Consider the following 9,352-nt stretch of genomic DNA (forward strand, 5'->3'; position numbering starts at 1 on the left):
ATTGACACTAGTCCTTCCCAAGGGAGAGGATTAGGAATTGTGACTAGAAATAGCTTTCCAACTTGCTTGACTTTCCTCTACCTAGTAAGGGATAACTAAGTAGAGTAACCTTCAATTATCAATTAATCTTGAGAGTACTTCAACAAGAATAGGGCTTCCAACTAATCTACTCCCAGTCAAGGTTTTTATTTAAATTATCTAAATTCTCTTATTTAATTTCCTGTTTATCAACTCAAACCATTTTTTGAAAATATCTGATTAATAAAACAGCACATCTTTCTGCAACTCGTTGGGAGACGACCTGGGACTCATACTCCCAGTATTTTAATTCTAATTTTTGTGACAACCCTTTTTAAATTGATAAATGGATTTCTGGTTGGTTAAGAAATTGTTATAAGAGATGTGTTGCACTGAGAATTTGGGTGCTTACTCGTATAAAATTATAAAAACCATATGCATTGATATATTATGCTTTCATATATATAGAAAAAAATATATATAAAAGAATAATATATAAAAAAAATTGTTAAGTTCAATCAGAAAATCAATGCATATGTGATGAAATTAGAATTGATACATGAGTGTGTAAAAATATGCAAAAGTGAGATTTTGGGTAGCTAAGCTTGGTTTTAAAATTGTATAGAGAATGTATATGTGTTAGGTAAGAATCTAGGTTAGTCAAAGATTCAAATTATAGCTCACTTGGTCATACATATATCCTCACCCTTACCTTAGCCCCATTACAACCTTGAAATATCCTCATGATATTTGCATTTGTACATTTGATCATTGTTGATTGGTTAGATGAAGAACAAAGTTTTAGAAAGTATGATTAGAGGAGATTTGAGTTGTTTAAACCCAAACACTTGAGTGATTAGAGTGCATATACAAATCCAGTGAGGGTTCAATTGCTCATTTCTATATATCCATATTTGATCATTGCTTGTCTTGCAAGTTTGTGAACTCTTTTGATTAACTCAACTCAATTGTGAATGTGCTTTGATATGATTGATTTAGCCCCAAATTGTGCATATATAATTTCTTTGAAATTCGACTCACTTTGACCACATATATGCTTATATATAGAGAGAGATAGATTGTAATTAGAATAGCATGATGCATGTAGGTAGCTTGCATCTAGAAAGGTTGCATTGCATAAGCTCTACCATTTTGCCTTCAATCTTTTGCTTCTCTTGAGCTTAGCATGAGGACATGCTAATGTTTAAGTGTGGGAAGATTGATAAACTCCATTTTTAGGGTTTATCTTGTGCTTAATTTAGTATATTTTATCCATTATTCTCACACTTATGCATACAAATTGCATGTTTTACATTTTCCTTTCTAAATTTGTACTATGGTTGAAAACATGCTTCTTTGGCCTTAAATTTGCTAATTTTAATCCCCTCTTATTACCATTCGACGTCGTGATATGTTTGCTGAGTGTTTTCAAGGTTTATAGGGCAGGAATGGCTTATAGGATGGAAAGGAAGCATGCAAAAGTGGAAGGAACGCAAGGAAATGATGTTTTAATAAGCTGGCAGCGACGCGTACGCGTGAGCGACGCGTACGCGTGACTGGCGTAGAAGACGAGCGACGCGTACGCGTGACTGACGCATACCCGTGACAAGGATTTTTGCCAAACGACGCGTACGCGTGGACAACGCATACGCATACGCGTGATAAAGCGTCACGTGCTGCATTTTGCAGAAAGCGCTGGGGCGATTTCTGGGCTCCTTTTGGTCCAGTTCCAAGCCCGAAAACACATAATAGAGCCTGCAGAGTGGGGAATCATGGACACAGCATTCATTCATATAATTTTAGGTTTTAGATGTAGTTTTCTAGAGAGAGGCTCTCTCTTCTTTCTAGATTTTAGGTCTTAATTTTATTCCTTTTAATTTCTGAATCTTATCTTATTTTATTTCAATTTAGTTTCTCTTCTACTTTTAATTATTCTAGCATTCTAGTTTATTTATTTCCCTTGTTGATTACTTTATGTTGCCAATTTAGTTTATGAATTCTCATGTTAGATTTGATTTTCTATTTAATGCAATTTGAGGTATTTCATATTTATTGCTTCTTCCATTATTTGTTATCATTGATTTTGCAATTGTTGGTTTTAGTATTTACATTCTCTTGTTGCTTTTCTATGCTTTTACTTTGTTCCTTCCAAGTGTTTGATAAAATACTTGGTTGGATTCTAAATTAGCTTTTTATGTTCTTAGCTTAGATTGATTAATTAGAGACTCTTGAATTGTCAAAGTCTCTTGTTGGTTAGTGATTGAAACTTGCTAGTTGGCTTGAGCTTCATTAACTCTAGTCTTTGATTATGACTTGTGAATTCAAGTTGATTTTCTCACTTAACTTCCTTCAATTGTTAGAGGTTAACTAAGTGAAAGTAAAAGGCAATTACTATCACAAGTGACTATGATAATGAGGATAGGAATTCCAATTATCAATCCTTGCTAGTACTTTTCTTAATTATTAGTTTATTTTCTTGTCATTTACATTCCTTGTTAAACATTTAAAAACCAAAAAGATAAAATCTCATAACCAATTATAAGTACACTTCCCTGCAATTCCTTGAGAGACGACCCGAGGTTTAATACTTTGGTTATTTTTTATTGGGTTTGCTTAAGTGACAAACAAATTAAATTTGATTAAGGTTTAATTGTTGGTTTAGATCTATACTTGCAACGTGATTACTTTTGTGAAATTCTTTACCGACGATTTTTCCCCTATCAATTTTTTGGCACCATTGCCGGGGAGTTGTAATAGTGTGCTAAATTATTGGTTGGTGTAAATATTTTTATATTTACATATTTGCATATTTTATTCTATTTTATTACTACGAGCTCTATGTTTCTTTCATTGAATGACGCGTTCATTACCGGATCTGAGCTTTGCTGCGTTTGATCCTGAAATCGAAAGAACTATTTCACGTATTAGGCGAGCTCAGCGTCGGTTAGCCTCTGAGGGTGGTGAAGTGGTTTCTACCAATTCACCAGTCCTATCTGAGGGTGAATCTGAAGCGTCATTTGAGGAAGAAACAAGCCCCTCTTCTACTGATTCTATTGATTTACGTACAGGTAATATGGCAAAGCCTAGAAGGATTACTCTCCAGGAAGCAGTAGCTCCGGACTTTACTCTGCAACCATATCAAGCGCGTCATCCAAACTTGGCTGCGGATTTTGAACTGAAGACTGCGCTGATTAATTTACTGCCTAAGTTTCATGGCTTACCTGCTCAAGAGCCTGTCAAGCACCTCAGAAATTATCAGACAGCCTGCTCAACTACTAGGCGTCATGGTGCGGATGAGACTACTATTTGGTTATATGCCTTCCCGTTTTCTCTTGAGGGAAAGGCAACAGAGTGGTTCTACACTCAACCTGAAGAAGTTATTACTAATTGGAATCTGCTCAGAAGGGAATTCTTGGACAAGTACTTTCCAGCTGAAGTTACAGATAGACTGAGGAAAGAAATCTCCTGCATTATCTAGGGCGAATCAGAGACTCTTTACGAGTATTGAGAACGCTTCCGGAATCTCCTAGACTCATGTCCCCACCACAAGATTGACCAGTTGGTGTTGATTAGCTATTTCTGCCAAGGCATGAAGCCTCAAGACAAGACTATATTAGATGCTGCAAGTAATGGCTCTCTGACTAAGTACAAGACGGCGACAGAAACATGACAACTGATCGCCGATCTAGCTGAGTGACGAATGGATTTCCGCTAGTTTAGAATTTTTATAAAAATAATCACGTTGGTAGTATAGCTTCTAAACCAACAGAGAATCCTTCCGTACAAAAACTTGTTTATCACTAAAGCAAACCCAATAAAAATAAATAACCGAAGTATTCAAACCTCGGGTCGTCTCTCAAGGAATTGCAGGAAAGTATGATTTATTATTGGTTATGGAAAAAGTATTTTTGGGTTTTTGAAATAGGGAACAGAAAAATAAACTGGCAATAATTAATCTTAATTATCATGAAAACCATTGCAAGGTATAAGAACTGAAAATCCCATCCTAGTTATCCTTATCAGGTGTGATGAGAATTGTTTATTGCTTCCACTTAGTTAACCCTTACTAAATAAAGGAAAGTCAAGTGGACTAATCAACTTGATTCCTCAAGTCCTAGTCAACTCATATGGAAAGACTAGCTTTAGAGGGATCTAAATCAATCAGCAATTCCAATTTTCAATCAACTGCTGAGTTTGATAACTCAAGTGTCACCAATTACTTAACCAAAAAAAAGGGGGAATAAATCTTAAATTAATTAAAAGCTTTAATAACATAAATTTGAAGAAAGCAATCTTTAGATCTGAAATACCTTAATATGTATTAAATAGGAAAATCAATTCTAATATGGAAAGTTCATAAGCCAAATTGAAAAGATAAATAACAATTAAAGTAATAGAATAAATAAAAGTAGAAGATAAATTAAAGGAATATTGAACCTGTAATTGAAGAGAAGTAGCCTAATCATAATAGAAATCCTAAATCCTAATCCTAATCCTAAATCCTAAGAGAGAGGAGAGAGCCTCTCTCTCTTCTAAAAGCTACATCTAAAACCTAAAATTATGTATTATTAATGTTGTATATGTGTTCTATATGTTCTCCTTGTTGATTCCCCCATTCTCTGGCTTTTATTCTGTGTTTCTGGGCTTGGATTTGGACCGAAAAAGGGTCCAAAAATCACTGGGAGCATTTTTTGCAATTTCTGCACGTCGCATCTGTCATGCGTGCACGTGGGTCACGCGTTCGCGTCATTTGGAGTTTCTCCTTGTCACGCGTATGCGTCAGTCACGCGTCTGCGTCGTTTGTGTTCTGCGTCAAGCATGCGTCCGCGTCGTCCACGCGTACGCGTCGCTGCCTTTTTCTTCAAAACTCCATTTTTGTGATTTCCTTCCATTTTTGTATGTTTCCTTTCTGTCTTCTAAGCCATTCCTGCCCTATGAAGCCTAAAAATACTTAACACACAGATCACGACATCGAATGGTAATAAAGGATAATTAAATTTAGTTATTTTTAAAGCATAGGAAACATGTTTTCACATATATCATAAAATAAGGATGGAATAGTAAAACCATGCAATTTACATAAATAAGTGGGTGAAGAATTGATAAAAATACTCAATTGAGCACAAGATGAATCATAAAATAGTGGTTTATCAACCTCCCCACACTTAAATAATAGCATGTCCTCATGCTAAATCCAAGAGAAAAAGAGTAAAGGTAGAATGGTGGAATCTTATGCAATGCAATCTATTCTAAATGCAAGCTACCTAAATGAATCATGCAATTCTAATTACTATTCACTTATATATATAAAGCTTACATGTGGTTAATTTAATTCATATTTTCAAGGAATCATATATGCATAGCCAAGCCTAAATCATGTCAAAGCACTTTCACAATTGAGTTGAGTTAAAGAGATTCACAGACTTGCAAGACAATTAACAATTAAACAGGGATATATGGAAATGAGCTATTGAACCCTCACTGGATTTGTGTTTACTCTCTAATCACTCAGTGTTTGGGATTAATCACTCTATTCTTTTCTATTCATGCTTTCTAAAACTTTGTTCTTCATCTAACCAATCAACAAATATATAATGTATACATACAAACATCATGAGGTCTTTTCAAGGTTGTAATGGGGCTAAGGTAAAGGTAAGGGTATATATATAAGGCTAAGTGAGCTATAAATTGAATCCTTGATTAGTCTAAGATCTCACCTAATATATACATACTCTTTCATAATTTTGAAAATTTACCTAGCTACCCAATTTTTCCACTTTTGTATTACACACTCATGCACCAATTTTATTTATGACTTTACTTCCATGTGCATTGATTTCTCTACTAAACTCATTATTGGGGTAATTTTGTCCCCTTATTTATTTATTTAATTAAAAAGGATATTTTTTATTTTTATTTTATTTTTTTGAAATATAAATACAATATTTTCAATGCACATGGTATTTTAATTATTTTGGTTTCACATGAGCATGCTCCCAGATTTCTGATTATTTTACTAATTTAATCCTTTCCTATCAACCCATGTTCCCATAGTTTCCCCACACTTAGTGGATACACAGTCTCTATCTTAAGCTAACCAAGGATTCAACTTGGGATTTTTAATTTGTTTTTCTGCTTAAGGCTAGTGATGTGGTTATAGAACAAAAGGGGATTAAAAGGCTCAAGGGGGCTAACAAGGGTGACGTAAAAAGTAAGCTTATTTGGGATAAGTGAGAAAAAATTCAAATGATGGCCTCAATCATATGTGGGTATGTATCTACATTCTATATTGGACATATAAATTGAAACAAAGTAAAGATTACAAGCATAGAAAAGAAGTGCAAAACACACAGGAATGAAATTTATGGTTGAATGTAACCATATAATTAAGCTCAAAAACTCACAGGTTGTGTGTTCTTTGGCTCAAAAACCATATATCAGTTATGTATGTCATACAAGTAGAAATCAAGAGTTCCCATTATTCTCAATGTGAATCCTTGAATGGCTCTTATAAAAATAAGTATTTTCCTTGAAAAATGTTGTCAACTAACTCACATTTATTGCTATATATATATATAGTGTGTGGATTGTTGTGATTCTGTTAAACTAAAGTTTCTAGTTTACTCTTTTATTTTCAATTAAACCAAGTTATCATATGCTAAAAGGGTAAACTAAACTAATTAATCCATATTTTCTACATCACAACTAATAAGCTAAAAGTGCAAACTAAACTAAATATCTAAGATATATATATAAACCAAAGTGCAAAATACAGAAATAAAGTAAAAATACAGCAAAAGAAAAGTGTGCCAATACTGAAAGATAAATAAGATAAGATAAAATAAAAATACAGAAAATAAGCAAAATAGGATAAAGAGAGTCTAAAAGTGGTTCACCAAAAAGATTCGCTAGAGATGGCGACCTCCCCACACTTAAATAATAGCATCGTCCTTGATGCTCAATCGAGCTGGGTGTGAAGAAGTGTCCTCTCCGGAAGGATGTGCAGTAGGTGTCTCTGTGGTGGTCTGAGGCTCTGCAGTCTGTATGAGTGTCGGAGGGTCTGCCTGCTGAAGTGGAGGCTCTGTCTGTAGAGGGAGCTCTGGATCTGCTGGCTATAACTGATGGGGCTCCTCATGACGTGGTGCAGCCTGCTCAGGTCCTGCCTGCTCGGCCTTTCTCTGTTATAGAATTTTCACACATTTTTTTTGTTTTTATTTTTATTCTTCTTTTAGTTATTAACTTTATTTATTTTATTTTACAATTTCGTATATTTGTTCGAATTATGTGACTTGTTTTTTAAAATAAAGATAGTTCTAGTAACAAATATTATTTTGAACAATTTTATTGAAGTTAAAAATAAAAAAAAAAGATAGTTAAAAAAATTATATTATAATTTGGCTATTTTTTATTTGTATTTTATTTTTAATTATTATTTTTTAGTTAATTTTAATGAATTTTATTTTTCAAAAAAAAAAAGAGTCAAGGGGGCTAGCCCGCCGACCCGCCAATCCGCCATAAAGCGGGGCGGGCTAGCATTTTGAACCCATTTTAGTTGGCGGGGCGGGCCGTTTATAGGGCGGGGCGGGTTGGGGCGGGCCAGCCCGCTTTGCCACCCCTAATATTCAATTAAGGAAGTAAGCTTGTGGGCCTCAAGATCATATGTTAGGAGGTTGTTTGTCATTCTATTAATATCCAACAATATCTCAAGACTAAAACATGTCTGGGATAGATGTTGGCATGAACTTTCAGATGATATTTTGTATCGACAAAGAACTGTGATGAACTTGACGGGTGAGTTTTTATTAATTGCAATTATAAAACTCCTTCATTATTGATCATTTTTACTTTGAATAAATTTTTACAGTATCGTATAATATGCAGAGTTAACCATGTCAGATGATGAGATTAAGCAGTTGTGCTTAATGGATATAGACAAGATCTTACATTCTTATGATAAAATCTTGAAAGACTATCCTCCTATACCTTTAGCAACTGAAGTTGATAGTTCTTTGTTAACTGAAAGGGTTATTAGGGAACAGCTAAACTTTAACAGGGATAAGTTAAAGAAAAATGCATCATACATGTTAGCCAACGCAACACCTGAGCATAAACATGTGGTGCACAGAAATCGTGACGGTTCCGTTCCTTGGTAACGGCGCTAAAAACTCAATACGCACGTTCATAATCTTAGTTCTTTGTCACAACTTCGCACAACTAACCAGCAAGTACACTGAGTCGTCCAAGTAATAAACCTTACGTGAGTAAGGGTCGATCCCACGGAGATTGTCGGCTTGAAGCAAGCTATGGTCACCTTGTAAATCTCAGTCAGGTGGATTCAATTGATTATGGAGATTTAGTAATTAAAAGATAAATAAAATATAAAATAAAGATAGTGATACTTATGTAATTCATTGGTGAGAATTTCAAATAACCGTATAGAGATGCGTTCGTTCCTCCTGAACCTCTGCTTTCCTATTGTCTTCATCCAATCATTCATACTCCTTTCTATGGCAAGCTGTATGTTAGGCATCACCGTTGTCAATGGCTACATCCTGTCCTCTCAGTGAAAATGGTCCAATGCACTGTCACTGCATGGCTAATTATCTGTCAGTTCTCGATCATACTGGAATAGGATCCGTTGATCCTTTTGCGTCTGTCACTAGGCCTAGCATTCGCGAGTTTGAAGCTCGTCGCAGCCATCCCTTCCTAGATCCTACTCGGAATACCACAGACAAGGTTTAGACTTTCCGGATCTCAAGAATGGCCATCCATGGATTCTAACTTATACCACGAAGATTCTGATTAAGGAATCCCAGAGATACTCATTCAATCTAAGGTAGAACGGAAGTGGTTGTCAGGCACGCGTTCATAGGTTGGGAATGATGATGACTGTCACAATCATCACATTCATATTGAAGTGCGAATGAATATCTTAGAATCAGAATAAGCTTGAATTGAATAGAAAAACGATAGTACTTTGTATTAATTCATGAGGAACAGCAGAGCTCCACACCTTAATCTATGGTGTGTAGAAACTCTACCGTTGAAAATACATAAGTGATAATGGAGTTCATTGGTCTCGGCCCCATAGGGGAACCGGAGTAACTAAGACTTCGAATACAATAATAAAAAGTCCTATTTATACTAAACTAGTTACTAGGATTTACAAAAATGAGTAAATGATGCAGAAATCCACTTCCGGGGACCACTTGGTGTGTGTTTGGGCTGAGCATTGAGCTTTACACGTGTAGAGGCTTCTCTTGGAGTTGAACGCCAGTTTGTAACCTATTTCTGGCGTTTAACTCCACTTTGCAACCTGTTTCTGGCGTTTAAC

The sequence above is a fragment of the Arachis ipaensis genome, chromosome B8 (assembly GCF_059453495.1).
Source record: "Arachis ipaensis isolate K30076 ecotype BB chromosome B8, ASM5945349v1, whole genome shotgun sequence".
Taxonomy (NCBI): Eukaryota; Viridiplantae; Streptophyta; class Magnoliopsida; order Fabales; family Fabaceae; genus Arachis; species Arachis ipaensis.